This window comes from Nanorana parkeri, unplaced genomic scaffold, assembly GCF_000935625.1.
Source record: "Nanorana parkeri isolate BGI_ZX_2015 unplaced genomic scaffold, ASM93562v1 scaffold4019, whole genome shotgun sequence".
NCBI classification, from domain to species: domain Eukaryota; kingdom Metazoa; phylum Chordata; class Amphibia; order Anura; family Dicroglossidae; genus Nanorana; species Nanorana parkeri.
This window is the reverse complement of record NW_017310286.1, coordinates 7163-22485: the sequence shown is the minus strand read 5'-3', so window position 1 is coordinate 22485 and position 15323 is coordinate 7163. Positions and strand designations below refer to the sequence as shown.

The 15323-nt window shown below is 44.9% G+C and overlaps 1 pseudogene; it reads right to left on the bottom strand.

Annotated features, from left to right (window-relative positions):
• Positions 1-2209: 2209 nt before the first annotated feature.
• LOC108803681 lies at positions 2210-14276 on the bottom strand (annotated as a pseudogene).
• Positions 14277-15323: the final 1047 nt, after the last annotated feature.

Genomic DNA, 15323 nt, shown 5'->3' with positions numbered 1-15323 from the left:
CCCCCCCCCCCCCCACTCCCTCCATCTACAGTACCCCAGCTTCCTACCTGATCATCCTCACTTACCCCTCCACATAGCCCCCGACACTCCCCCCATCTACAGTACCCCAACTTCCTACCTGATCATCCTCACTTACCCCTCCACATCAACCCCAGTAACTGCCTGCTCAGTGATCAGCCAACTCCTCTCCGGGTTGTCACGCTTCCTCTGTGACTTCCTCTTTGGCAAACGCCAAATTGTATCACCGACACTTTGTCCGCGAGTCTCTGTGTGAGCTGTGCACTGGCTTGTATTACACCTGATTAATGAGAGCCACCTGGGAGCAATAAGCCCCTCCCCCTAACCTGAGAGCTGCAGACCAAAAAAACTGACAAAAGGAAAGGTTGTTTTTTTTTAATACTAAAAATATTCCAAAAACCAATCACTCAGCACTCAGAGTATCCCAAAAAGCACTTTTTTCCCAAGCCGTCCCTGAGCCACTATAGTCCACATATCAATAGTTCTCCTCTATAGTCCATACAATTCCACTATAGTCCATATATCAATAGTTCTCCTCTATAGTCCATATATATCAATAGTTCTCCTCTATAGTCCATATCATTTCACTATAGTCCATATATCAATAGTTCTCCTCTATAGTCCATATATATCAATAGTTCTCCTCTATAGTCCATATCATTTCACTATAGTCCATATATCAATAGTTCTCCTCTATAGTCCATATTGTTCTACTATAGTCCACATATATCACAAGTTCTCCTCTATGGTCCACATATCATTGCACTATAGTCCATATGGTTCGACTATAGTCCATATCATTCCACTATAGTCCATATATATCAATAGTTCTCCTCTATAGTCCACATATCATTCCACTATAGTCCATATGGTTCCACTATAGTCCATATATATGAATTGTTCTCCTCTATAGTCCATATTGTTCCACTATAGTCCATATATATGACAAGTTCTCCTCTATAGTCCACATATCATTGCACTATAGTCCATACATCAATAGTTGTCCACTATAGTCCATATATCAATAGTTCTACTCTATAGTCCATTTGTTCTCCAGCTTTCCACATAGGCATCCAGTCTTAGATGGAGGGAAGTACAACCCAGCACATACAGCTTACTAGCAGACACAAGGGGACCCTGCAAGGGAAAGGAGGCCCCTGAAACAGGATATTGCAGCACTGAAAACCTCTGCAAGTGAGGTGACATCTACTGGGCTTCACATCCATGTGGACCTGACACATCTCAAAGGCTTGGGTAAGGGTTGGGGACCTCCTTCCTCCTGCTGGGGATCCCTCTAGTGATAATAGGAGCACACCACAGCTTCAAAGACAGCAAGGTCAGGAAAGTGATAATATCCTTTAGTGTTGAGTGGATCCATAAAGAAGCCCATGAGGAGGAGAACCAAGATGGTGGTGATGGGAATATTTTATGTGGCATTTGTAGTGGCTCCATATATCCTTAGTCTAGCAGCTGACACACATATGGAACTGGACCTTCTAGACTCTCTAATACATCACCAATGGATGACTCTCTATGAACCGAGCTCATTCCCATCACCAATGGATGACTCTCTATGAACCGAGCTCATTCCCATCACCAATGGATGACTCTCTATGATCTGAGCTCATTCCCATCACCAATGGATGACTCTCTATGAACCGAGCTCATTCCCATCACCAATGGATGACTCTCTATGAACCGAGCTCATTCCCATCACCAATGGAGGACTCTCTATGAACTGAGCTCATTCTCATCACCAATAGATGACTCTCTATGATCTGAGCTCATTCCCATCACCAATGGATGACTCTCTACGAACCAAGCTCATTCCGATCACCAATGGAGGACTCTCTATGAACTGAGCTCATTCCAATCACCAATGGAGGACTCTCTATGAACTGAGCTCATTCCCATCACGAATCATCTAATGAGGGTTAATTTATAAACAAGACTCAGGACAGATTGTTATAAATTGTTGCGTTTTATTTTACAAGATCACAATAACTGATATATGAGATGAAACTAATTGTTAAACTAAATAATATTTTATATAATGAATACAATTGATCGTGGCGTTCAGCCAATAGTAATCTATAGAGGTTCCTTCGGAGAACGATTTATTCTGATTGGACGCTATCGCATTTTTAGTGTTATCCTTTTTCCCAACATTTCCCACACTCTGAACAGAAGGGTGCTAACGTGAGTGAGTTTTCTGGTGTTTAAGAAGATGTTGTTTCATAATAAAGCTTTTCTCGCACTCTGAACACGAGAAAGGCCGCTCACCCGTGTGAATTCTCTGGTGCGTAATAAGGTGCTGTTTCATAGTGAAACTCTTTCTGCACTCTGAACATGCATAAGGACGCTCACCTGTGTGACTTCTCTGGTGTATGAGAAGTTTTCCATTCTCAGTGAAGCTTTTCCCGCACTCTGGACATGAAAAAGGACGCTCACCCGTGTGAATTCTTTGATGAACAAGTAGTGTATATTTCTGATTAAAACATTTCCCACACTCTGAGCACGAGAAAGGCAGCTCTCCAGTGTGACTTTTCTGGTGTGCAAGAAGTCCCTTTTCCCCTGTAAAATGTTTCCCACACTCTGAGCATGAGTGTTGCTGTTCACCCATGTGGCATCTCTGATGTTTAAGAAGGCTTTCTTTCTGCGTATAACATTTACCACACTCTGGACATGAATAACAACCCTCATCTGTGTGCACTCTCTGATGTCTATGTAGGTTTCCTTTTTGACTGAAACATTTCCCACACTCTGAACATGAAAAAGGACGCTCCCCTGTGTGACTTCTCTGGTGTTTAAGAAAGTGTTGTTTAAGAGTGAAACTTTTCCCACACTCTGAACAGGGAAAAGGACGCTCGCCTGTGTGAATTCTCTGGTGTATAAGAAGGTGTCCTTTCTCAGTAAAACATTTCCTACACACGGAACATGCATAAGGACGCTCACCCGTATGAATTCTCTGGTGTTTAAGAAGGCTTCCTTTCTCACTGAAACTTTTCCCACACTCTGAACATGAAAAAGGACGCTCACCCGTGTGACTTTTCTGGTGTGCAAGCAGAACATTTTTCTCAGTGAAACTTTTCTCACACTCTGAGCATGAATAGGGCCGTTCACCTGTGTGACACCTCTGGTGTTTATAAAGAGTTTGTATCTGAGTGAAACTTTTGCCGCACTCTGTACAGGAATAGGGACGCTCACCCGTGTGACATCTCTGGTGTTTATGAAGAGTTTCCTTCTGGGTAAAACATTTCCCACACTCTGTACATGAATACGGACGCTCACCGGTGTGAATTCTTTGGTGTGAAAGAAAGTGTCCTCTCTGAGCAAAGCACTTCCCACACTCCGAACATGAATAAGGACGCTCACCTGTGTGAGTTCTCTGGTGATAAAGAAGTACATGTTTCAGAACAAAAGATTTCCCACAGTCTGAACACGAATAGGGACGCTCACCTGTGTGACTCTTCTGGTGTGTAAGAAGTGAGCTTTTCTGAGTGAAACTTTTTCCACACTCTGAACATGAGAAAGGACGTTCGCCTGTGTGAGTCTTCTGGTGTTTGTGAAGATCTCCTATCTTAATGAAACTTTTCACACACTCTGAACACGAGAAAGGACGCTCACCAGTATGGATTCTCTGGTGTATAATAAGTAAGCCTTTCTCAGTGAAACATTTCCCGCATTCAGAACAAGGAAAAGGTCGTTCACGTTTGTGATTTCTAACATGTGTGAGAAGTGCTTTTTTGTTGGTGAAAGATTTCCCACACTCCGTACAGGACAATGAACTCTCTCCTGTGTGAACTGCTCCATGGCCTATAGAAGATTCCATGGGATTAGATGGATCTGGTAAAGTATCTGTATTGGGAGAACTCAGAGTCCTGGTCTGTGATTGGTCAGAAGATTCCTCAGGTTTAGAGGGATCCATCGATCTCTCAGAATGGGAAGGTCGGTGATGTCTATTTTGAGTAATGAGATTCACTCCTGGAGAATGTTGTGTGATGTCATTACAATCTGGAGATACAAGACGTCCCTCAGAAGTATTCCAGACATAGATCCGATCTGCTGGAAAACAATTTTTACATTATAATATATGAATACAAACCATTCCAACAGCACAATATCGGTGTAATTGTGACACTGAGAATGGAGATGGACCTTCATATGGTGTACAGTGTCTCCTCCTCATTTGTTGGTCACATGACGTTATATTGAGGAATGGAGATGGACCTTCATATGGTGTACAGTGTCTCCTCCTCATTTGTTGGTCACATGACGTTATATTGAGGAATGGAGATGGACCTTCATATGGTGGACAGTATCTCCTCCTCATTTGTTGGTCACATGACGATATATTGAGGAATGGAGATGGACCTTCATATGGTGTACAGTGTCTCCTCCTCATTTGTTGGTCACATGACGTTATATTGGGGGATGGAGATGGACCTTCATATGGTGTATTGGTATTATTGGTTGGACATTTTTTGGGTTAGGAGGCCCAGGAAAGCTTCTGACTGGGTTAAGAACTAAGTTTCCAGGAAGGATGAAAGGATTTGGACTTTTCCATGTTCTAGTACAATGACCTTGGTGGGGACAGACCTCCATGCTAACATTGGTTGGACACCATTTTCAGGTTAGGAGGCCCAGGAAAGCTTCTGTCTGTCTAGGAATGGGCCTGAAGAACCACACCTAGATGAGGGCTTCAGTATCCTTGTTTGGAAAACATAAGTTCTCCATTTGGCACCCTAGATAATAAGAGTACAGCATGGCCCCCAAACAAGCAGAGGCCTGTGGACAGAAGTGCCACCGAGAACATATGATGCATATTGATGCTTGTTTTGGAAACCAAAAATCTTCCCCAAGGAACTGTAGATCTATTGCAAGAAATCAGACGAGCTCGATCTAGTGAGGTATTGCACAGGAATGTGTTGACTGTGCCAAGCGGCCTACCAGAGCAATCAGGTGCGAAGGAGATCCCTCAGAGCTCAGGTGCTGAAGCAGGATCCTGGCTAAAGTCTTTGGCATTACCCCATTGGGACACTAAAACTGGCCACACACATCTTGAATTTCAGCCAATTCCTGCCTCTCATTCCAGCTGTGGACGACCGTGTTGGCACCACCTGGCTTGACAAAGTTCGATTTATAACATTGAAGGAGTCGGATGGAATATTGTTGGCTTAACAATGACTATACTGCAGGTTTGGATTTCTTTAGAGTGTAAACATTTTGCAAATCTTGCAACAATGTCAATACACGTGAAATATAATTGAAGTGAACGGGTCCTTACTTGTGCCGATACGTAGAGAAGATTCCTCCTGCTTCCTTTCCATAATCATCTCCCCCTCCTCCATAGACTGCTGATCTCTCCTCACCAACGTCTCTTCTTCTTCCTCTTTTATCTCAGCTTTGATGTCTTCCAGTCCTTCACCCTAAAACCCCAAAAATGACGGAACACATAACAAAAAGGAACAAGAATGATATCATCATATATGTTTTTGAGTACCACCTACCTGCTCATGGTGAGGGATGGTGTGATCCATTGAGGAATACGGAGGACCACCCTTCTCCATAGACTGCTGATCTCCACTCATAAACTGTTCTTCTTTTTTAACGTCAACCTTGATGTCCTTCAGCTCTTCACCCTAAATCCAAAAGATGGTTGCAGACAATTATAAAAAGGAACAAGAGATTACATGGTGGGATGGAATCTATTACCTGGAATACATTTTTAGGTCTCAGTAATACCTACCTGGTCATGGTGAGGGACGGTGAGATCTTCCTGGGTGGAATCCCGGGAATACAGAGGACGGGGACATCTCTCTGGTGGGTTCCTCTTACTGGATCCATCTGTAGGAAACACACACACTGACTGAATACATTGTTTCTATGTGTGTATCAGATGATGGGGGATGTAGGCGGAGCCTCCGTACTTCTCTCTCCTCTTACCCGGTGATGTGAGGGGCGGGGCATTCTCCATCACCACGTCGTTGTAGAGATCCCGGTGTCCTTCTAGATACTCCCACTCCTCCATGGAGAAATAGACAGAGACATCCTGACACCTTATAGGAACCTGACACACACAATGATACAGTCACCACCCAGACACACCCCTTGTCTGTTCCTGGATCATGTCCCAGAATTCCCGGCACCGCTCACCTCTCCCGTCACCACCCAGACACACCCCTTGTCTGTTCCTGGATCATGTCCCAGAATTCCCAGGACCGCTCACCTCTCCCGTCAATGATCTTCTCGGTGACTTCTAGAATCCTCTTGGCTCTGTTGTCAGGCGGTGAGGTGGAGGCTCTGTGAAGACATCTGTCGGGTGGTATCGGCTCACCAGATATTTTCCTCGTACGTCATAAACCTGCGTAAAGAAAGAAATGAACAATTATCAGTACAAACTTCCCAGAATCCTCCTCACCTCTCCAGGTAGGCCTTAATTAGAGATAAGAGTGACGTCATGTGACCCTCCACAAATGCTCCACTTGGGAGCTCTACCACCACCATCCTCACTATTTTGTAGACAAATGCTCCAGTATAGGACAATGACTATGGAAGAGAAGGGCGATCATTGGGTGTAAATGTATAATAATATCTTACTACTTCCTCTGTTTGTTGCGAGTTGCAACAATGTCTCCTCTCTACTTCCTTTCTATGCGACTCAGAACTTCCTGTCTGGCCTTTACATCACTTCCTGTTTGTGAGTTCCCTTAGATCACCACCTTGTGGAGAACTTCGGCTCATGTTGTCTGACGCTGGTTCTCATTTATAGGTCGTAGTATTGTATTGTCCTCAGTAGTTGGTCGCATTCAGTTGGACTTCTTCTGTTGAAGACCTTTCGTAGCTTCTCCAGGACTCTTCTATGGTTCTGATGATTGTCAGGAAGGTTCCCCTAGATTTTATATCCACACAGCTCAGAGGCGCCTCGGACCAATCACCATGGAATGTGTAGATGTTGATTGTCCAAGGACAGGGTGTGAAGTTTGGAATGATGGAACCACCCAGGCCTGGTTACATAGTCCCACCCTTGGGGTCAGGAAGTCGGCATTGGTGGTAAACGTATTCTGTATGTGGAGCTGCTGAGGCCGCCTTATATTTATAATAAATCACCAATTGTCTGTTATTATTATATGATAATGTTTGTTACATTGTATCAGATTTCTGCTTTTTTTTTTTTGTGGGATACATTGGGTTCTGGTTGATGTAGATGGAGTCTTGCAAGTAGGATGATGCTTCCTCAATGCTGACTGGTGGGAAAGAGAAGTCACACTCCAACCAGCGGATGACGTCAGCGCTCAGTCCCTCAGCGTTAAACCCTTCTGCAATGAGACCTGTGGGAAGCTTTGAAGGCGCACAGGGGAACCCATAACAAAGAAGTTCCCGATGAACAGCCCGAAAGGTCTACTCACAGTGTCAGTCTACGAAGACTTGGTCAAACGCTGAGGCAAGGCCAGGACTCCGGACCTGAAACACACTCCATTGCCGATTGTAACCTTCGAAGACTTGGTCAAGCACTGAGGCAAGGCCACGACTCCGAACCTGGAACACACTCCATGGCTGCTTTTAACCTTTAAGGACATGATCAAGCACTGAGGCAATGCCACGACTCCTGACCTGCAACACACTCCATGGCTGACTTTAACCGAAGACTTGGTCAAGTGCCGAGCCAAGGCCACGACTCCAGACCTGGAACAGACTCCATGGCTGATTTTAACCGAAGACTTGGTCAAGCGCTGAGGCAATGCCACGACTCCAGACCTAGAACAGACTCCATGGCTGATTTTAACCTTTAAGGGCATGGTCAAGCGCTGAGGCAAAGCCACGACTCCGGACGTGAAACGCACTGCATGGCTGATTTGACCCTTTAAGGACATGGTCAGACACTGAGGAAATGCCACGACTCCGGACCTGGAATTCACTCCATGGCTGACTTAACCTTCGAAGACTTGGTCAAGCGCTGAGGCAAGGCCACGACTCCGGACCTGGAACACACTCCATGGCTTATTTTAACCGTCAACGACTTGGCCAAGCACTGAGGCAAGGCCACGACTCCAGACCTGGAACACACTCCATGGCTTATTTTAACCGTCAACGACTTGGCCAAGCGCTGAGGCAATGCCAAGATTCCGGACCTGGAACACACTCCATGGCTGATTTTAAACCGTCAAAGACTTGGTCAAGCGCTGAGGCAAGGCCACGACTCCGGACCTGGAACGCACTCCATGGCTGATTTTACCAGTACACACCGGTCTATAAAGAGCCAACAGTACAGAACCCGATGCTTGAAGCTCACATTATTATAATAAGGGATTTATAAAGTGCCAACATTTTGCGCAGCCCTTTAAAATGTAAACAATACAGTTCCAGACAGGATGGTTAGGAGGGTCCTGATCCTGGGAGCTCACAATCATAAAGGGGAGGGGCGAGTGATACAAAAGGTGGTAGCTGTGTGGGGATGAGTTGTTTGAGAAAGTAAGAGTTCAATCAAATTCCAGGCTTGCCCTGCAGTCTTCCAGCTAAGCAGGTGGTACGGGGACGGCGCCCCTAAATTAGGTCCGCTCCACCGGGCTCAGCAGTGTGGTCCTTTTTTTCATACATGTGGTGCAGAGAGCAGTGTAGCAGTGTTCAGCCGCCGTCTTCGGCGTATCACGCATGGTACATCTACCAGTCATTGTGGTACCACATGCGTGAGGAGACATGTGGCTGTTCACGACAGAGCTCGGTGGGAAGAGCACGTGAATGTTACCAGAAATCAGCCAAAGGCCCACAGTCCTCCTCCACCTCGCTCCTCTCCTGTTCCACCAGTCCACACGAATCTCCATCTGCGGCCTCAAGTCATAGGGGTGGGAGTCTGACAAAGGGGTTTACGGGAATGGCTTATGGCACATCAAGCAGGTAGGAGGGTCAGCGTGTGACCACGCTTAGTAAGGCCAAGGGTAGACTTCATCCTTGCTCAAAGCCTCCATAACCCCACCCTACTGTCTCTAGATACATCCTTGAGCAGGCCGGTGTCTCTTCCTTAGCTGCTGGAGTCGAAGAAAAAAATAGGCAAGTCGCCCACTTGCCCAGCGTCATGATGCCACCTCGGCAAAATTGATAGTTTTTACGGCTGATAGTGTGGTCTGCCCCTTTTCATGGCCTGAGCAGTTGCCTGGTCACCATTTTTTCACCCTCCTCCGACAGTCAGCAGCAGAGTCCACATGACCACAAGCATGTGGTTCCAGCAAGCATAGGTAAGGGCACTACATCTCATTCATGGCCCGCCATTCATTAAAGGAGAACTATGAGGGGGGTGATTTTCACTCAGCCTCATAATCTGAGCCGTCCTGTGACAATGAAACTGTCGCACGTCGGCTCAATAGATCGGGAAGTGAGCGAACACATACGGTCGCTCGCTCACTTCTCAATCATCTCCCTGCAGAGAGCCGTGCTCCCTGGATAGATCCCTCCCCGATCCTCCAGCGATGACTGACGGAACGGGAGGGGGCGGGTACAGCCTCCAGATAGCTTCACTCACACAGCTGGGTGGATCCAGACAGTAATGCCGGGATCCGTCCCGGGCTGCGGCGTCTCAGTATATAGGGAGCTGTAGTTCGCGGTATACTGAGTTTTGGGTGACGGGAGGACTCTACTTTATGTCCTCCCGTGACCCTGAGGAGAACTATGGGGAAAAGCCCTAACCCCATAGTTCTCCTTTAACATTTCATGCCACCGATGCCTACCTGCCATTCATCACCATCTATTGCCACCTCTGCTGGCCCGCCATCCTCTAACATCCCTTGCCACTGATTCGTTGCTTACTTCTCTGATATAATCCAATGCGATTTTACTGCTTGATAAAGCGCGCCTCAAATGCGGGCCTACTAAACAGGCTTACATTGCACCATGCCTCTGCAATATGTCCGCCTCTTGCCTCTAATCTTCTGTAATTTGTAATTTAGGTTTTTTCCCAAAACCGGCCTTGTCTCTCCCTCTTACACTGCTGCCTCATAGAACGGCTTACATACTCTCCAGCCATCATGCCATGTGTACACTATTTTCATGGCTCTGAATTTTTTTATTCCTTCATCAACAAATCCTCATTTCTGGTTGTGCATCTGAAGTGTTTTTTGTGCACACTTTGTTGAAATTGTATTGATCTTTGTAGAGAATACAGTGATCTACTCCACTAAAAGTTCACAAGCTATGCTGTGCTAGCCGCTGTTTGGCAATTTTTACGAAGAACTTTATTTTAAATGCTTTGATAGCTGTTCTGTCTCCTACATGCAGCTTGGTGCTCTTTGTTTGACAATTCCTTGGCTATTAGCCTTGAAAATGGAGAGAATTATTCCAAGATTTGCCCCCCATTGACTTCAATAGTGTTCACATTAAAGTTTGCAGTTGGCAAACTTCTTAGTGCGTTTGCCAAAAGAGCAAGTTTGCCCATCACTAGTGTAAAACTGGACCTTACGGGCTGTCCTACTAATAAAACACCAATGGAGGACTCTCTATGATCTGAGCTCATTCCCATCACCAATGGATGACTCTTTATGAACCGAGCTCATTCCCATCACCAATGGATGACTCTCTATGATCTGAGCTCATTCCCATCACCAATGGAGGACTCTCTATGAACCGAGCTCATTCCCATCACCAATGGAGGACTCTCTATGACCTGAGCTCATTCCCATCACCAATGGAGGACTCTCTATGAACTGAGCTCATTCCCATCACCAATGGAGGACTCTCTATGAACTGAGCTCATTCCCATCACCAATGGAGGACTCTCTATGAACTGAGCTCATTCCCATCACCAATGGATGACTCTCTATGAACTGAGCTCATTCCCATCACCAATGGAGGACTCTCTATGAACCGAGCTCATTCCCATCACCAATGGAGGACTCTCTATGAACTGAGCTCATTCCCATCACCAATGGATGACTTTCTATGAACTGAGCTCATTCCCATCACCAATGGAGGACTCTCTATGAACTGAGCTCATTCCCATCACCAATGGAGGACTCTCTATGACCTGAGCTCATTCCAATCACCAATGGAGGACTCTCTATGAACTGAGCTCATTCCCATTACCGGTGGTAATTTGTAACAAAAATAAAAGAAAAAGGACAGAATATTAATAATAATATAAGTTTGGGGATTTATTTTACCAGATCAGAATAATTTATAAACATAAAAGAAAACTATGTGTGAGAAACAAAACTGTATAATTGAAGTTAAAAATAAATATCACATTTAGAAATTGCGCAATGATTGGACCATGAAAATCCGGCTACTTCTATAAAGCAAAAAAATAAAAGGATCAATGACTAGCAGCCAATAGTAATCTATAAAAAGGTTTCTTGTTGTCAGGGTAACCATGATTGGATGCTTTGGGTTATTAAATTTTTAGATTGATCCTTTCCCCCTCCAGTAGACAGAGCAGACCCATCATGTTGCCCATGTGTTGCCATAATTGGCCGTGTATAACCAGTGTAGTACTATGGTGTGGTCTTTATGAGTGCGGGAAAAGTCATCACTGCATGTTTGGCGGACCCAAAACTACTAGAATTAAATCCCTAGAGGTCTATAACTATCAAACCATGCCCCTAAAAATGTCCAACCCACCCCACGTATGCCAAGGTGTGCGTAGCTACAAACTCGGGACTATTCTCTGCCTCCAAAAAAATTAAAAGGCTTGTTGAGTTACAAACGTTCTCTGGTATGTTCATCTCTCCATTCTTGGGTCCTGCAGGCATGATTTTATAAATAGAAGTGCCTCCCCTGCAGCGCCGATCTCCCCATTTCAACCCAGTTTTAATTTTACAGTTGTTCTATGGACTAATTAGTCCTCGTTAAATGCTACTCTACATTTGTCAAAAGTATCAGCAGATGTGTATACACCGATCTCTCATTAGATTTCCATTTTATGTCAAACTTTTCCCACACTGATCATGAAAATGGACGCTCACCCCATGTGACTTATTTGGTTTTGTTTTCTCACTACAACATTTCTCACAATCAATGCAGAAGAAAGGGTTCTAGCGTGCATGATTTTTCTGGTGTTTAAGAAGGTTTTGTTTCATAGTGAAGCTTTTCCCACACTCTGAACACGAGAAAGGCCGCTCACCTGTGTGAACTCTCTGGTGGGTAACCAGGTGTTGTTTCATAGTGAAAGATTTTCCGCACTCTGAACATGCATAAGGACGTTCCCCTGTGTGAATTCTCTGGTGTTTAAGAAGGCCTCCCTTCTCGCTGAAAGACTTCCCACATTCTGAACATGCAAAAGGACGCTCTCCCGTGTGACTTTTCTGGTGTGCAAGAAGTACTGTTTTCTCTGTAAAACTTTTTCCACACTCTGAGCATGAATATGGCCGTTCACCCGTATGACATCTCTGATGTTTATAAAGACTTTGTATCTGAGTGAAACTTTTCCCACACTCTGAACATGAATAGGGACGTTCACCTGTGTGACATCTCTGGTGTTTATGAAGGGTTTCCTTCAGAGCAAAACACTTCCCACACTCCGAAACATGAATAAGGACGCTCACCAGTGTGAATTCTCTGGTGTGAAACGAAGTGTCCTTTTTGGGTGAAACATTTCCCGCATTCTGAACATGCATAGGGACTCTCGCCTGTGTGAATTCTCTGATGATAAAGAAGAAAACGCTTCACAGCAAAACTTTTCCCGCAGTCTGAACATGAGAAAGGACGCTCACCTGTGTGACTTTTAAGGTGTGTAAGAAGTGAGCCTTTCTGAGTGAAACATTTGCCGCATTCTGAACATGAGAACGGTCGCTCACCAGTATGAATTCTCTGGTGTACAAGAAGTAAGCTTTTCTCAGTGAAACTTTTCCCACACTCTGAACATGAAAAAGGACGCTCGCGTTTGTGATTTCTGATATGTGTCGGAAGTGCTTTTTTGTCAGTGAATGTTTTGCCGCACACAGTACATGACACTGGGCTCTCTCCCTTGTGATCTTCCACATGACTTGAAGAAGATGTCTCAGGATTATATGGGCCTGTTGATCTCTCCACACTGTGAGATCCAAGATGGATATCTGGAGTAATAGTCTGTGATTGGTCAGAAGATTTCTCAGGATTAGAGGGATTCATCGATGTCTCTGAATGGGAAGGACTGTGATGTCTATTATGAGTAATGGGATTCACTCCTGGAGAATGTTGTGTGATGTCATTATAGTTTGGAGAAACAAGACGTCCCTCAGAGGTATTCCTGACATAGAGTCCATCTGTAGGCAAAACAAGTTTTAAGTAAAGATTATAAATATAACTTTATATTGAGGAATGGAGATGGACCTCTCATATGGTGTACAGTATCTCCTCCTCATTTGTTGGTCACATGACGTTATATTGGGGAATGGAGATGGACCTTCATATGGTGTACAGTATCTCCTCCTCATTTGTTGGTCACATGACGTTATATTGAGGAATGGAGATGGACCTTTATATGGTGTACAGTATCTCCTCCTCATTTGTTGGTAAGATTGTTGTAGGGTAGATACATCGATGACGTTCTTACTGTCATCCAATGCCATGCACCCAGTGGTCAACGGTGTCCCCAATGACCACTAATAGAAATGTGGACTGGACTTCCCCAAGGTCTTGCTCTAGCTAATTCCATGGATGTCTTTACAAATACAACATTCATGAATGGCTTTTAATGTTTATGTGAAAATAAAACATTGTGTTATGTTGATCTGGAATGTTCTAGGATTGCCGTTAAGGATCGGGAACACATTCTTTTATCCTATTTGGGGAAAATTGGCCCAAACTTTCTATATGTTGTCTCCATTCATCTGCATATATTGCGGGTTTAGACATTTGTTGGTGGGCACATCTGAGATATTACCTTGTAACAATGTAAATCCATATTTTACACTTGAAGAATTTTGATCGGTTTCTCCACTTACGTATGTCAATATACAGAGAAGATTCCTCCTGGTCACTTTTCTTAACCATCTCCCCCTCCTCCGTAGACTGCTGAGCTCCTCCCACCAACGTCTCTTCTTCTTCCTCTTTAACTTCAACTTTGATTTCTTTCAGATCTTCACCCTAAACCCCCGAAGGTGATGGCACACATTTATAATAGAGATTACATAGAATGTCCTTGTAGCTTAGAATAGATTTTAGGTCTCACCGACCTGATCATGTTGAGGGACGGTGTGATCTTTCACGGAATACAGAGGACCTCCCTCCTCCATAGACTGCTGATGTCCGCTCACCAACACCTTATCTTCTGTTTTAACCTCAACTTTCATGTCTTTCAGTTCTGTATCCTAAACCCCCAACGTTGAAAGAATATATTTGTGAAAAGAAATATGTTATGGAACCTAACAGCCTAGAAGACATTTCTGAGTCCACTAGCTCAGTTCCACCTACCTGATCATGGTGGAGGATGGTGAGATGTTCCTGGGTGGGATCCTGGGAATACAGGGGGCGGGGACATCTCTCTGGTGGGTTCCTCTTACTGGATCCATCTGTAGGAAACACACACACTGACTGAATACATTGTTTCTATGTGTGTATCAGATGATGGGGGATGTAGGCGGACCCTCCGTACTGCTCTCTCCTCTTACCCGGTGATGTGAGGGGCGGGGCATTCTCCATCACCACGTCCTTGTAGAGATCCCGGTGTCCTTCTAGATACTCCCACTCCTCCATGGAGAGATAGACAGAGACATCCTGACACCTTATAGGAACCTGACACACACAATGATACAGTCACCACCCAGACACGCCCCTCGTCTGTTCCTGGACCATGTCCCAGAATTCCCGGCACCGCTCACCTCTCCCGTCAGCCTGGAGCTTTATCCCTTCTTCTATGTCCTGTAGGGATGATCATTCCTTCTGCTGCCCGGATGAGAACTTGTACTGTAGATCTCTAGCAGATGCAAGAATGAAAGGGTAACGTTAGAAAGTATTATTTTACCGATAGAGTAGTTAAAACTTGGAAAAGACTCTCGGCGAAGGCAATGAGCCAGTCGACACCACGCAAATTTGAATATTGTTTAGGGAAAAATAGGTCCATCCATCAACAAATATGGGGAAGTACCTAATTGTTCTGCACAACGGGTCCAGTGGAGATGAATGATGTCACAGTGACTATGGAGGACGAGGACGGACATGACGGGGGGGGGGTTACTATAAAATAATATCTTATTACCTCCTCTGCTGCCGGTTCCAGCGATGTCTCCTCTCTACTTCCCAATAGATCTGTCAGAACCTTACATCACTTCCTGTACGTGCGTTCCCCTAACAATGGGTCGGATGCCACCTTGTGGGGAATTTAAGTACTGCGGCTTATG